This window comes from Bactrocera oleae, chromosome 2 (genome assembly GCF_042242935.1).
Source record: "Bactrocera oleae isolate idBacOlea1 chromosome 2, idBacOlea1, whole genome shotgun sequence".
Taxonomy (NCBI): Eukaryota; Metazoa; Arthropoda; class Insecta; order Diptera; family Tephritidae; genus Bactrocera; species Bactrocera oleae.
The window spans coordinates 23,660,963-23,677,814 of NC_091536.1; the positions used below are offsets into that span (position 1 = coordinate 23,660,963).

The 16,852-nt window shown below is 33.7% G+C and overlaps 1 protein-coding gene and 1 long non-coding RNA gene across 4 annotated transcripts in view; one reads left to right on the forward strand and one right to left on the reverse strand.

The window, feature by feature from the left end:
* dpr4 (defective proboscis extension response 4) overlaps positions 1-16,852 on the forward strand; it is a 49,822-nt gene that overhangs the window by 10,829 nt on the left and 22,141 nt on the right. The window lies entirely within an intron of this gene.
* Positions 3,686-5,494, reverse strand: LOC118683704 (uncharacterized). The gene is made up of 2 exons (XR_004979542.2): positions 4,901-5,494; positions 3,686-4,829 (listed from the first exon to the last, which is right to left on the reverse strand). It is a non-coding gene; the product is annotated as an uncharacterized lncRNA (long non-coding RNA).

Sequence of the window (16,852 nt, forward strand, 5' to 3'; positions counted from 1 at the left end):
AGCCTGAGGGGAACGAGAAACTCAGGTCTCATGCGAACATGAGGTCTGGCTAAACTTGCGACACAGATAACATGGAAAATTATGTGTACGCATTAAAATGGTAAAATGGCGGCCTTCATGGGGCCAATTAAACACAAACCGCGCCATAGAAGCGTGAAAACTTTCACCCATCTGCACTTGCACGAACTTATTGTGTTAGTCCATGTGCATGAGTTCACATTTTTATTTTGGCTTACTGGCCGCCACACAACGGATATCGGTGAATGTGTTGAATGCATTGAAAAAAGTGCACCGAGACCAGACATTCGAGTATTAAATGAACGCGAAAATAGCAAAATAATTGCGAATAAACAGAAAGTTTCATGTTGGCATGATATAACGGAATTACAAATATTAATCAGAAAATAAACTAAAATTCACAACACAAACTACTTTGTATTTGCCATAACAAGTACGAAAGTTACATGTGCGAGTGGCTACCGATTTCGCATACCCAGCGTGCAAGGCAGACGTTTGTTGCATTTGATATGTGTCACAAATCAAAATTAAAAAAAATAAAGCTTTTCGATAGCTCATAGTAGAACAGAAATTAAAATTTGATATACTCTAATTTCCAAAAAAAAAACAAAAAAAAAAGTTTACAAATTTCCAACTATTTAAGACACGGTTTTCAATAAAAAATCGTAATGTTTCAGTTAATAATTAATTCAATAAAAATATTAGTTTAAGTATATAAAGTATTAGAGACACTAAGCAATAACTTTAAATTAGAAAAACTTAAAATCTCCCTCACACTGCTAACCGTCGAAGGTAGACGCTTTTCAACATTTCGAACTTGAACACAAGATCCACACAGCGAATGTCGTACACTGAACGCACTTGGCCACCACGACCGCCACGCCCATTTGACTACTAATCCAGATAACTCCTTTCAAAGTTGTATCAATCAATCAAAATAAAGTGCAGAATCATGATATTAATTTAATTTCGAATACAGCACAGTATAGGAAGTTGTACGCTGGGTATAAATATGTTTGCCAATAAAAACTTTCACCAGGAAACAACCGAGTAGCAGAGCAAATAAATATTAATACAAAAGTTTGCTGCGGAAATGCCAAACCACGCTAATAGCATGAATGTTGACCCAACCGTTGTAGCCACTATATGTATATCTGCATTATATATGTATGTATATATGTATATAAACTCATAAATATGGTAAAATAGCGCACCAAAAACAATACCGCAATAGCCGAGTTAAATAATAATATGCGAAAGTTGCCTCCATCATTGGCCACACCTGCGTATGCGTGCACGTACACACTAACTTATGCACACGAATCTCATTCAGTCTGCATTCATAAGGTGGATGTATGTACACTTTGCCATTTTGCGCGTCGAACAGAGCGTATACGTAATGTGAAAAGTTGTTCGTACACTTCTCATTAGACATGAATGCATAAAAGTGTGCGCTGTCACGCATTAGTTGTGTTGTTGGCCGGGTGGGGCAATATTTGGCTTATTTTTTATGTTCCAACATTAATGCGACAGGCAGCGTAGCTAACTCTCTACAAAGCTGTCTAGAGATAAGCAGCTGGTAAGTACGATACATTTAACTTATGGTGATATCTAATAAAACCTCAAGTTGTGAACAGCTTCGATTTCGCAACATTTTAAACGAAATCGCTTGTTCTAGGCTAAAGTGTAACGAAGTGTAACCAAGTAACGACAAAAGTTTTTATAACCTGAACAGAGTATATTAAGTTTGCCACGAAGTTTGTAACAGCCAGAAGGAAACGTCGGAGACCCTATAAAATATATACATAAATGATCAGCATAATGGGCCGAGTTGATTTAGCCATGTCCGTCCGTCAGTCTGTATATATACAAACTAGTCCCTCAGTTTTTAAGCTATCGATCTGAAATTTTGCACCTGTCTTTTTCTGACTAAGAAGCTGCACATTTGTCGGAATGGCCGATATCGGACCACTATAGCATATTGCTGCTTTAGACGAAATTTGTCACGAGTTGTTGTTCAGAGCAACAGTGTATTCTCCGCAGAAATTGTTCAGATCAGATCACTATAGCATATAGCTGCCATACAATTTGAACGATCGGAATCAAGTTCTTGTAAGGAACCTTTGTATTTGTGAAGAGTATTTTAGCTTCGGCAACCGAAGTTAACGTTTTTTCTTGTTCAACTACACTTTTTTTTTTAATACTTAAAAATTTCGAGGTGTGTGACATTCGATTACCACAAAATTCTCAAAATCACTTTGCCTGCACCCAGAAAACGTTTAAGTATGTTGAATACTCTCGAAAATTTAACAAAGCTTCTCTACCTCTCATTGGGTAAAGAACTAAAGTATATATTAATAAAAGTAATGGTTTTCAATCCATTCTTCTGGTCTCCACGCCTACGCAACTCGTGGCAATACTCGTACATTTGTGACATGTGTCACAAAAATGTACGCTCTTGTTGGCCTTACCACTTTGACATTTTATGGCGTGTGTGTGTGAATTATTCAAAGCTTTTGCATGCAACATTTCATATTTACGTCTATATATTAACCAGGTTAACTACATAACAAACACAGCTTACCATTTGTGGGCAAAAATGTGGCAGCAGTAAGATGTTCATGGCATTAAAACTTTCAATGACAGAGCGACACATGAATTGAACTTTGAACTGCGGACTTCGGACACAGATGCAAAAACCTTTTCGAACGAGTTGGACAAGCTATTAACTCAATAGCTATGAAAACCTTGCTAGAAGCAAGCAAAAAAAATAAAACACACGCTCGTAATTAGATACCACACTGTTAAGACCCTTTTGTACTCAAAGTAAAGTTATTAATTTTAAATTCGCTTTTAGCGTCACAACTGGTGACATATCAAATGTAAGTAAACAATCAACTGCGAACACATTCACAATTATCTATGTACATATATACTTATGGCTTTAGAAGGACATGGTCAGATACCACAGTAAGCATTCACTAACTCAACCCGATAAGATCCATGTTGCAAATGTGTTGCCAATGGAATGCAATTTCATGTACAATTTGGTCCCAACGAGGACGCAGTTAAAATTAGCGTACAAGAAGCAGCATAAACATTCCCCCGAGCAACATCACTCTCTATCGGAGCTACAGACACGAAGAGTAATGTGAGTAATGTTATTTGACCGCAAAACGCTAGCCAAATCTTGTTGCTGTTGTTATTGTAGCGGTTTCCTTAAAAGAGATATCCCACGCATATGTCCACCAGCAAATTGAATTGAAATGCGCACACATCTCGCACCGTTTTAACGGTAAATGCTATGTAAATAAGCTACAGTTGTGCGTGTGTGGGTGTGGCGAACGTGACAGAGCCAGCGTGCATAAATTTTGCATATTGGCCAAATGCATTACAATTTGCTTGAGTCAAACTCACGTGCGTTACATTTTCGATATGCACAGTTGACATGTCAATATTATGCTTAATAGCAGGCAAGTACTAGCTCGATACTTTTCATATCAGACCATTTTGTAATATTTGCTGAACCTGCAGAGATTCACCTTTTTTTTTTATATAAAATATTTAATTAATATGCCATTTGTGTAAAAGCTGAAATATGTTGGGTGTAATTTTGAAATAAAATTAGCCCTAAGCGTAGGTTGGAAAATTTAATAACTTTGCCCAATGTTTTATTGAGTATTTATTTGCAAATATAAAAACAGCGACAATATTTACCTGAAAACATAAATAGTAAAGACAAATAAACACGGCGGAATTAATTAATATCAATGGAGCCGTTTCATAGTTTTGTATATTGCATATTCTGTGTCAATTTATACATATATATGTATATGCATATAAATACATGGTGGCATTTTTATTTACATTGAAAATTTCCATGCGTGTAAGCGTGCTATAAACTTATTTATCTTTACTCTCAATAAAAAATTATTTATGTACTTAGGTGGTTAAAACAATGACAGCTGTCAAGGTACGCGCGAATCAGGTAGCCTAACACAACACTCTGGCCATACACCAACCTCATTCATTACGATATATAATATGATACATAAGTACGATATTAAGGTATCTCTTATTGAGCAAAATTATTCTTATATAAATAACAAAAATTGTGTATGCGTACATAATTCACGCTGAAGAAACGTTTAAAGATAATAATGTGCGATTTTCCTACGATTGATTTTAGTGCAATTGCCAAGTAATGCAAGCGAAATATCAACTTGCTTCAAAGAACCGTTCTATACAAGCCAATTTGTGCGAAAAATAATAAAAAATTATTGGAATTCCATTCCAAACTCAAACAAAGGTTTTAACATTGCTGCACCCATCATTATTGCCATTCTCCAATTTCATTAAAGTTTCAAAACCAAAAAGAAAACTACTTATACCAAAGTTGTTATTGGAATTGTCGACATACTCCTTCTGTTTTACTTAAGCAAATTTTGGTCATAATTCAAATGTTTGTCCGTTTTTTTTCTTATAATATCTCGTCGTTTTTTGTTTGCTCTTTCGAAATTACTTAGTTCAAGGCCATTGCACCATCACACTTGCGAAAGTTTTCAGTTTTCTTGCGATTGTTTGAGACTTTCGATTTTACTTTCTTCATATTATTGAGGAAGTCGCCTGGTTTTTAGCTTGGTTTGCATAAAACTGTGCTATTTGCTGACACATCAATTAACGAATGGGTATTGAGGCGCCGCCTCTCAGTTGTGCAAACAGAGTATATCACTGGTAAATGCACTTCGCCGCTTCCACCCAACTAATTTTTTCGTTCGTTTCTCCGTTGATTTTTTCATTTCATCCGACCTCTATAATAATAATATATAAGTAGGTATGAGTGTAACTGCACTTCTACAAACTTATAATCAAGTTTCTGAACTTTTCTTAGCGATTTCTGCTGCGTTGATTGTGTCGCCTCGCCCTCTTCTACCTCTATGCAAGCACATGCTATGCCCGCTGTTGACTGCGTGCTCCAATATAAGCAAATGTTACGTATCTTGCCGAGAAAACTTTTCCTTGCAACTCTTTTCAGCTGGCAGTGAAGTTCGGTGAAATCGGATGCATGGGTATTTTTGTAGCACTAAGCTATTTTTTATGGAACAGTGTAATAAACTGCTGCTGTAGGAGGTTCGTGTCAAGGTTATTGCAATATTAGTTCAAATTTCAAATTTATCATTGGTTCGCTGTTCGTGTTAGACGAAATGGTTTTCATTTCGATGTTATTTCTCGTGCATGAATGGTACGTGTTCTTTAAGAAATATATTCAGTAAACATGCTTGGTGAAAAAAAGCTTTGAATTTTTGCGATTAGCTGCTGCATAGTTAAATTTCTCATTTGTAATTAATGTTCTTTCTCTATTTCCAAGCTAAATTGTATTTGGCAAATAGTCAATATTAATTTGATTGAATTTTACAAATACCTATCAAACTAACAAAAAAAAAACTTTCAATAAATCATAACAAGTATAATTGTAATATTCACAATAAAATAGTGACATTCCATATATAAAGAATAGGAATAATTGACGACCGTAATTGAATGTGAAAATTTGAGTGGGTATTGTGAATTTTCGGAATTTTGTTTGAATTAATTAAATTTTGATCACCATTTATCATGTGTTTGTATTGCCGTTTGCCATGGTAACTGTTCTGCTTATGTATGTGTAAATACGCACTTGTAATAAAATCAGTGCAATACCCTTGACAATTGAGTAACTTATTTAGTAGACAGGCTGAAAAGTGCATATCTTTTAAAAAACGCTAACTTTTTTAACAAATTTAGATTTTAGTTTCGGCACAGTTGCTTTTCAAAGCGATAAACCGATTGCTGCAATTTTAAGTTTTAGGTTAGTTTATGCGGTTTGATTAGAAATATAAAATTAATCGATTATATGCGGTTAAAATATGTTAAGGGTAATTCATAATTGACAAGACAAATGTAAGGTATTATTCTGTCTACGAGTTCCACAACTTCCCATTCTGCATCAAATAAAAAAAATTTAATTCCTACGAATTCTTGAAAACATGTGAAATTTAAAAGAAATAGAAGATTTAAGTAATATTATTCAAGCTCATTTCAATTTTGCTATTTAAATATAAGACGTTTGTGAGCTTGTGCTTTTGTTTGACGGATATGCTGGGTGGTTATGCGGATTGTAATAGCATTAAATGCAATTGTGTGAGATTATCTTGTAGACCGCAAGAATATCTGATGGCTTCACATTGCTTTCCAAGGAACTCTTTGTCTCTGACAGAAAACACGTTTTCAACTATTTAAATGCGATATATAGGTATGTATATTTACTAACCAATCTTAGTACATCAGTGACATGCTACTACAAATTGTAGCTTAAGGTAATACAAATCGACTAAAGTATATTTGAGTAAACATGCAATTGAGAGAATCTGCAGATGCAAGTAAAATAAATATTTGCATGCCCACAATGAAGCAGAATTTTCTTGTGGACAGCAACTAAGTGCATGCCAATATGAGATGTAGGACGGGTTGCATGCAAGGCATGCCATTCAAGCAGGGATACACCACATATATTTGCTTGCGCACAAAGTGCTTACAACTAAATATATTGTATATATGTTTCAATTTTGTGATTGTTTAACGGTCCATTCAAATATAAATTACAATTTCAATAGATCAGTTCTCCAGTTTCATTCTGCCTTCATTTCGACTTGCTATATATGATATGTAAATATATTTATAAGTAACATATGGACATATCTGTAAGGCGAGTATGTGAATTTCCATTTGATTTAATTTCCACACAGCAAGCACGCATTCACACAAAGTATATCCCAAGCAAAGCTCTGCAAATATACCAAAATAAATAAGTGCCAACCAAGTTTCAATGTGTTCCCAGACTTAGGCAGTAGGTATGTATGCCATTGCACGCATCGTGTTCTGGTGTTTTAATAGATTTGTTGGATCACTCCTGCTACAAGCCACTTTCTTTGTGACCAAGAATATGCAATATCTCGCAGGACCTGCAAACAGCTATATGCTTATAACTAAAGCGGCGTCTTCTACTATTTTGTTAAATGTGTTTTTAAGCCCCACCTTTGTACGAATTCATCTGAATTCGCTTTCATTGAATTTACTGTTGTAAATTCATCGATACATTCTAATGCATATATACATATGTATGTGTAAGTTCATGTCTAAATCCAAAATTTAAGTTACAATATATATATTTAGATCACTCTCAACACAAATTAACCACTCTCCTCGTAATGCTATGCTGCATTAAGCTTAATGCCATGCTTGAAATTTTTGGTCAACTGATTTAATATCGAGCCCTGTTGTTAGTAGAAATACACCAATATTCAATATAATAATAGATTTTGTAAGTTCTCACAAAACAAAAGCTCGATCGCTGACCGCTTGCCTCTCTTGTGGCTCGCACAAATTATATTTATAGCATGCCGCCCATGCAGACATGCGTACTAATATTGCACACAGGCAAATGCGAAACAGCCAAGCAAACCCGTATAAATTAATTAGGCAAATAAAAATAGAATACGAGTAGAATATGTTGGGTTGTGTGTCTCTAATGCGATTTTTGGTTGGTTGTTTCGAAATTTTCCACAAAAGTAATTGATAATATAGTTGTTGAGAATTTATGGCATTTGATGAAGCTGATGTTTGTGGACACTTATATTGCAACGTGAAAATTTACAAATATTTATGGCAACTGAGGTACACTAATTATATTTGGGTACGTAGTTAATCAAATTAACCACATTCCTAATTTGAAGTATATTTTTCAGCAAACGCGGATATCTCAATTATAAATAATGTATATTATAAATATGTATATATATATATCTATAATATTATATAATATACTATGTTTGGCTTAATATGGGAACACGACATCATTTGCTGTTATGTACTTGTATATAATAATATATACCTATTTGAAGATTCATTCAAGCAGACAAAAGATTATGTAATTATATAGGTATGCATATTAGGGTGGAAAAAAAGAATGTATTCTTATATACTTGCATATGAGAAAAAGAAACATGATTTGTGAACGGTTTAAATTGAAAATAAAGAGCTCCCTTACGTTTGACAACCTTTTAAGGGCAAAACTGAAACTTCAGTGGGCGTCTGCGGACACCCTAATGTACTTATATGTATGTGCACTTGCGCTGCTAATAATAAACGCATTTTTTATAGTCCGTGTGCACTTAATTGCGAAAATTATACACCCATACTCTAAGCGGCCTTAAATTAGTTCAAGTGGGTCGAAGAGATGGTTGTTTTGGTATGTATAAGCTGAATCATTACATGTATAAGTATGCTCGAGAAATATTGAATTGGAATTTCCAGGAAAAAATGTTGATTTTTAAAGTATTACATATGTGAAGAACACTCAAGCAGTAATTGTATGTTCACTAACATCGATTATATTGAATAAGCTTTGAAAACCCTAACTTTCATATCCACTTCCAGCTGATTTTTAAAAACATTTTTAAATATTTTTTGTGCAAATTAAATTTACGTTTAAGGATATCAAGTTAATACAGCTGCCAGCAAAATACATTTTAACTTTATGCGATTACTGCCATGTACTGGGCACTGAACACTTTATTCATTGGATGTTAGTACACAAAAAAATTAATTATATTTTTTTATTATTTATAATTTATTCAAGATGTACTCAGTATGCATTTATGTTCTCCATTTCGCTGTTACCAAAGTACCATATTCTTTCATTTTGCTATTTATTTATTTAAAAACTCAAGTTCTTTCATTTGCTTTTCTGCAGTTTGTATCACATGATTAGATAATATTTTACTATTTATGCAGTTTTAATTTTTCCGCTTTTACTCAAATCAGTGAAGCTCTACTTATGTGCGTAACGGTTTATGTGAGAGCTTAGCCAGCGATTCAACATAGAACTGGGAAAAGCCATTCAGACTTCTTTAACTGTTGCTGATTGCTACTGCAATTTCGTCTTTGTTATTAGCAAATTATTACACATTCGCATTTTTCTTGGATTATGTGAGCTCAAGGAAATAGCGATTAAAGTTAGTTAAAGGTATTCTTAGCGGAAGTTCTTAAAGACGTGCAAGATGCTATTTAAAAACTTATGCACTTGCTAGGATATATTTATTATTTTATTTTTCAAGTTAAACATTGCATTTTTTTTTTTTGCTTAACCAGTTAGAGATTAATTTTACTATTTCAATGACACTTATACTACATAGACCAGGAAAGAGGAAGGGGATCGGCATGGTTGAATTTTGAAGAGTTCAAAACGGTATATCTCCGATCCTATAAAAAGAAGTATATGGAACTGTTGTAGGTAATGAACAGATCTATAGCCTTTGCATATAGACTTTTTCACATAAATTACATCAAAATGTTTGTAATAAATTCAAATAACGAAGTTTTTGGGTTTTTTATTTTTATCCTGTACCTAAAATTATTAATTTAATATATAAAGGAGGGAACCTTATTTCGACCTAAAACCGAAAAAAAATTTATTTTCAATCAAAAACTCTCACGTCAAAATTACAGAGTTTTTAAAAAAGTCTGTAGGTTTTATGTTTGCTAAAAATTCTATTTATAATGGTATAAAAATATATAAGTTACTATGGTAATTTTTAACAGAAAAGGGAAAATGGAATACAAAAGGCAGCTTGCAATCGGCAAAAAGGCTTTTTTTTACCTTTTTTTCTCGTATTTTTTTAAAATTGTAAAAATTTAAATTTGAGAATGAGGCTAGTTTTTACTCGAGAGAGGTCTATAAAGAAGATTCTCTGAAAATTTCAGCTAAATCGGGAGAGAGTAGAACCCGAAAAATCGTCGGTATCTTATTAAAAAAGTCTGGGCTGAGAATAACGCATTTAAAATTTCGCTTAAAGTTTTTTTGATCGATTAGTCCCAGCCGAACCAGTTAATGAAATATCTATATCTCCGCAAATAATTTAAATTTTCAAAAATCCTTTTGTAGACACATTTTTTAATTAAAAAAAATCGATTTTTTTGAAATTCTGCACTAGAATACCCTTTAATAGTGCAATCACGCCGCTCCCCATCCTTTTACCGAGTTTATATCGCACGCTAATTCCTTTTCCTTCAAAGTTTGTGATTCTATCTTTCATTTCCGATGTATTTCAAACTAACGTGCCATGAATTTCCTTCTTTTCATTATTTTCAAAGAAATCGGCACTAGTCTAACATTTCAATAAGTAATTTTGCGAATTTACGCACAAAATAAATGTTTATCAGTGATTTCATTTTTTTCAAGTGTTACACATACCATTCATAATTCTCTAAAAAATTAATAACATATTTAATTGTTGAAACGGTAGCAAATTTAATATGCAGCATATTAAATATTTTTGAAAGTTGAATGTGACTCATACGCCGTGTAATCCTACAAAGGCGGTGTATTGTATAAATACATAGCTATCGAGAGTGTTTTTTGTGCATTGCCACTTCATCAGTTTGAAATTAAATTTTGTGAAATTCCACGGAATCTCTTCATAGTAAAAACAAGAATGTGCTTTTCCATTGAAAAATAATTAAATTAATGCACTCGCAATATTTTATATTCACATTTATAAACATGGCACAATATAATAAGTTATTTTGCGCCTGATTTAAATGAACGTGCCATACTTGCATTAATAATGCACATTTTTGCAGCCGCATACTCTTTCATATGTATAAATGTTTACCAACACTCTAATATAATTATACACTGATATGTGTGTGTGCAAGTGGACTTGACGCTTAAATTGAGTTATAAATTGCACCAACAAGGCAATTGATTTGCCAATTATCGATTCAACGCAAAAACCAACAATACGTAAACGACAAACAATATAGATTCACGCCCTTATTTCATGATAATCTACATTTTTCTATAACAAATGATTTCGTGTTCGACTTGCAATAAATTTATTACTATAATCTTTTGTGCCGATTCTATGAAAATTCGTATTTAGTTGTCTAAAGTTCCGTCATTAAAGAGTATGCCAAAAAATGCACTCAGCGCGGCGCGGCAGCAGATGTGTTAGCAACAATGCTAACAAGGATAAAATACAGCAACGTAAGTGCAACATACGAAACATGACTTGATCGAGAGCGTATATATAATATGAAGCAGTGCATTTTGGCAAAATAACTTGGTTTTTCAAAAACAACCAGTGCGTATGCATGTTTGTACAACTTATATAAGACACTTTCGTTGCAACCACTTACGTACAGCCTCAAAGCAAACATTATGCGTACAATAACAACAAAATATATAGTATTACATCCTTGTAACCGACAACATGTGCAAGATAGTGCATTTAGCTTGCATGCGCATAGTCTCAGGCTGCCATCAGCCGTTGGCTCTTCATTTTCTAGTTTCTAAAATTCTGCAAACACTTCCACTTAGTTATATGCGTGTTGTGTGTCCTATGCATATGCCATATTTGTGGAAATTTGTTTACCCGTGCCCTGGCAGAGAGTGGTGGGTGGGTAAACACACTTATAGCGAAATAATAGACGGCAGCAAGTGTTTGGCTAAGTCACTTAGAATTCATAGCTATCAGTTGATAGTGCTATTGTTCCCGCGTATGACTTCGCTTGCTCACTTATACATACATATATATATATATGTATATTACCCATTTGCAGTGTGACAGGGACGATTTAAGGCCTGCCAGGCGGCCTCTTCATGCTCGTTGTGTGTGCTGCCAACGCTTTGGCGCAGAACCCAATTGTTAAATTTTCATATCTCCATATAAGAGTGGCAATTCGCCAACAATGAGTTGCATAATTGCATATAATTAATAAAAAAAAGTATGAATCTGAAATTCTTGCGACTTGCTATTGTAAAATATTTCCCCGCATCACTTTTTGCGCATGAGTACGAGTTTTTTTCCATATAGAGATGGGAATTCAAAAATTATGTAACGCCCTCTTTGGCAGCGTCACGTGCAACGACTGTGTTGCTTCTGAAATGCAGTCATTTTCATTTTTTGTACTTATTGCTAAAAACATTTGTAATTCTCCCTTAAGCCGGTACTTCCTTTTATAGCGGTGGACTTCCGTTCATTTTAAATTCAATAGCTTTTGTTTGCATGCTCGCCAGCCATTAAGTAGACTTAACTTTGAAAAAGAGTCGTAAGGTGGCACCGAACGCCTGTTACGCAAACCCTTAAACAATCGAGTATACCGCTTTGCATGTAGCTTTTTCTCTTAGCATGACAGTCTTTTCACGTGTTGAATAAACAAATTCAGAATTTTTAAAATTTTTATTACTGTTAAATAAGTTATAAGCGATGCTGAATATGATGTGTGATAGACAATTCAAAACAAAATCATGAATTCAAAATCAATTTGTCATAAAATTTTCACTTTTAACACACATCAAAATAAACAATATTTGATGCATTGCGAAATATTCAAGAAAATTTAATTTTTTTTTTACAAAAATATTTCATCTTGTAGTACGTTGTGAGCATTGCTGCATTTTTATTTTAATAGTACATTGTAATAAATCATCTCAAGGTGCTTTGTTATTATTGTTGCTATATTGGGTTCTAAAAATGTGTACAAAATATGCAATTTTATTGCACAATGGTTGTGTCATAAATCAGTGACAGAGCTTCGCCGCACAAAGCTTGTCGGAGAGATGTATTCAATGCAGTAAGAACACATACTTACGAAGGTATATAAATAGGTTTGTATGTTAGTACATTTGAGTCGTAAGTCTGACCAAGTGTACTTTGGATTTAAATAATTTCAAAAGTTGACAGAAATGCTTCAATACCTAATTAATACAAATATTTTAATTTAATATTTTAATACAGTCTTAGCGCAAAAACTTTTATTATTTTTCATTTTTTTCAATAGAAATTTTCGCAGCTATGCTGTTATAAAATAAACAAATTTTTACGATATTGAAAGTAGTTGTATTTGAAATGTTGAATATATTTTTACTAGCCAATTCAGTTCGCTCTCAAATGTACGCTGAAGAGTGCCTACTTTTATTTATTTTTGCTGTAATTTTCAGCAATTTTGTCTTTTTCATTTTATTTAAGGGTGCTCCGCTCTTATTAGCACTTCATAATGAGAAGTATTCTTAGTGTTTACTACACTTCATTAACACCAAACTGTTACAAATTAGAGAATGCTTAAGATATCCCTTTTGCAATTTTATTCCGGCAAGCGGTGCAAAACAAAATTGTTTTCAAATCCAGCAAGAGAAAAAGTTGGAAAAATATTTGCGCAAAGTGTTTCGTAATTAAAATCCCTTTCAAGTAATTGAATTAAATTTAAACACTCTTCTTGCTTTGCACACATTTCGTTGTAGTAAATAGATTTTCAACTCGCCTTGCTCGAATTTACTGAATATTTAACAACAAAAAACAATTTGCGCCTTGTTTGTTTAAGTGATGAGCGTGTATGTGTTAGTACCACATATGAATATACATACATACATACATATATACTAGCAGTTTATGCTGTGCGCATTCATTAAATGCGGCACTTAAATGCTTTCATTCGCTCTGCTGCCACAGCTTTGGCTTTAGGCGCACACACCGTTTTGGAATTAACGAAATACTATTTGGTTTAACAATATGTATGTATGCCAGGCTGACTGATCTGAATAAATAAATATATGTATTTATGTATGTGAATAAAATGGGAGTGAATGCGCTTCACGAGTGCCTTAACGAAAGCACATGCATACTCGTATATAATATAATGACATAAAAAAGTTGTTCAAACGCACAAAACTCTGGGATTTACACACATACGCAGCGCATTTGTGTAAGTGTAAGAGCACGCGAAGACTAAAGTGTTGAAAATTTAGTGCAAATATTATATTAAAATAGTAACTAATGCTTCAGTTAATGACCGACGTAAAACCGTAGACCGTATCCCGTATCCCGTAGAAACGAGTCAGCTGATTGTTCGCTTACGACGCAGTGTTGCCAGTCTCGATATTTTGTGGTAATTAAAAAATAAACTTAAATACGAGTATATTTAAAATATTCTTAAAACAACTCAACATCACAGTAGAATACAATTATTTATAGATAAGTAGACGATTTTTAATAGTTGGATTTTAGTTTTGATCTATTACATTATGAAATATTATAACTGGAAAGCTAAATATGTGCAAATCCATCCATATATGGCAACATTGTTCAAGTGAAAATAAACGAGAACAACTGATTTCTATGTTGTCACTGCGGGCATAACTTTTGACAAATTTCATTTGGTACGGACGGTAAGTACGAAAGGGCGGAAAAGGCGAAAAGAAATGCGTATATGGTACCGCGTATAATACCTCCAACAGCCCTGGTTTTCTCCTTATATGAATAAAATATCCTTCATTCGAGGAGTATTAACGTATCTAGTATCTCAACTACATTGTAAGTAGCATTAAATTACCAAAAGCAACTTATAAACTAACAGGACCTGTGAATAAAAGGGGCAATTCTTAAAGGAAAACATTGCAACACAGCATGTTGCAAGCATGACGCCAGCAGTAAAGTTGACGAGGCGCTTCAGTGGTGTGCAGGAGATAAGTGAAAAAAGTAAGGGAACTCCGTCTGGAAAAGAAAGCAATAATAAAAACTCAAGTTTAACGCAAAGTGGAAAGTCAGTTAGCAGGAACTGCCTGCATCGTTTGCGTTGCACGTATGCCTCTAGAATGCCTGACAGCACCACGGTGCGCAGCTGCAAGCCACCCAGTAAAGTAAAATTGTTTGAGAGAAAATGTGGAAAGCAAGCAGTCCGCTGTTGGCTATGACATTAGGGTAAATTTATGCTATTATATGTGCACCTAATGTCTAAATTGAAAATTCATGAAGATAATTTCAACATAATTTCACATCAAGATGCCATAAGTGCATTACAAAATTTACATAAGTGCGGGCAAATATGCATCGCTTTAAAGAACAGCGAAATTTAGTTACAACGTTTTATTATTTTGCAAAAATTTATTTAATTCGTGTAGTTTTTCGTATTTTAATACAACTAACTCACGACGAAGGCGACAAAGACCCATACAGTTGGCCACAATTCTGAATATGTGCAACAAATCCGCTATAAAAATTTCCGCTGAATATAAGTTACTCCAAATATCAATATATTTTACGATTTAATTGTTCAATGTCGTCGAGCAGTGCCATTCATATACATCAACTGTGCAAAACATCAGCTTACCCTATGGAGCGCTTGCGCAAATAATTTTCATTCAGGGATTGAACCTTTCTTTTGCTCTGCCGCCTATCTTACAAGTTTTTTGAAATTTTTCATGCAAATTTAATAGCTTTATGAAGGATTTCTATAATATTTTATTTCAGCTGCAGCCTTTTTATGAAACCTATGTGTGTTTTTGATGTAATAAATAGGTTACTTCATATGTGTGTATAATAGTACATTTGTAAATCCGCCGAGAAAAACATATACATAATTTATGTACATATTTTTACTTGGTGTAATTATTTATTCGAATTAAATTCACACATGGTGAAATTCCTACTCACTTTTGTATATTAGGGTGCCTGTTATTTCCCAAATTTATTATTGACGCTGCAGTGCCCCCAAAATTTTTTGTAAATGCCTTAAAAAAATTATGAAACCTATTAGAGCTCTTAATAGTGATAATAACGCGTGCCGCAAAGACGATTCATTTCCCATTTAAATAACATAGGGTTTTCGTACTTTTTGCAATTAATTTTTTCTTTGCGAAGCCAGTTTATACATTGCTGCGGCATTGAATTATTTTTATAGGAAATTGAACGCTCTACAAAAACATTCTGTGACATTTTTCACAAAAAGTACTTGTGTCAAAGTTATTCGAGGTCAATGTTGAACTACTATATGCATCAAATGTACTGTATTCATATAGTATACCATGTCGTATGAGTAACATAGAATTTATAAGGCACTTGCATGAATGCCCAAGTCATTTGATGTATAAATTTAACTGAGTATAACTTTTAAACGAAAGGTTTTATGAAAAAAATTATTAAGACCTTTTTTAAAGAACAATAATTTTGGTATTAGAGTATTACCATTTTAAAGCTGTAAATTTAATTTCTTAAAGCAAAATATCAAGGAATCGCATGTTATATACATGAGAAAAGAAAATTAATTGAGACACCGTCTAAATTAAAAATAAAGAGCTTGTCTACGATGCACCCTTATTTTAGGGCTAAAACTATAACTTCAGGGGGCATTTACAAACAAAACAAACAACTTGGGAAATAGCGGACACATTAATGTATATACGTATATACGTACTTGTACAGTGTTTGTATACAATGTTGAATGTAACCAGCGCCAAAAGCATGAGGCTCGTGAAGTATTTGCGTGTTTAAACAATTACAATGATTGTATTGAGATCAGATAAAAAATTTGCGTGGATATTTATTCAATGCTGATGTGCGTATGTATGCGAGTTAGATTATAGTTGCCGATATGCATGCGCTGAATACTATATGTATTTTAGAATTTTGCTTTACTGTTGGCTACTGAAGCTAGTATACGAGAAAACGCATATAACAACCCTGAGTTTACATTTTTGCTAAACACTGTTCAAAGTATGTTATTTGGCAGGTTGAGGTTGGCACACTTAATCGTGTTTACACGCAAGCAGCTGCAACGAAACGCAACGGAAATACAATAGTGGGCAATATTTCCTGCTGCTGGTGACATTCATTCTCACTTTGTTCTCAAGTGAGTAGCCTGACGCTGCCAAGTAGGCCTAGCGACTAGCAATAGCCTCAAACGGCACTCAACTAAAGTGAACTCACACGAAAATGGCATAAAAAATACAATGAAGCGA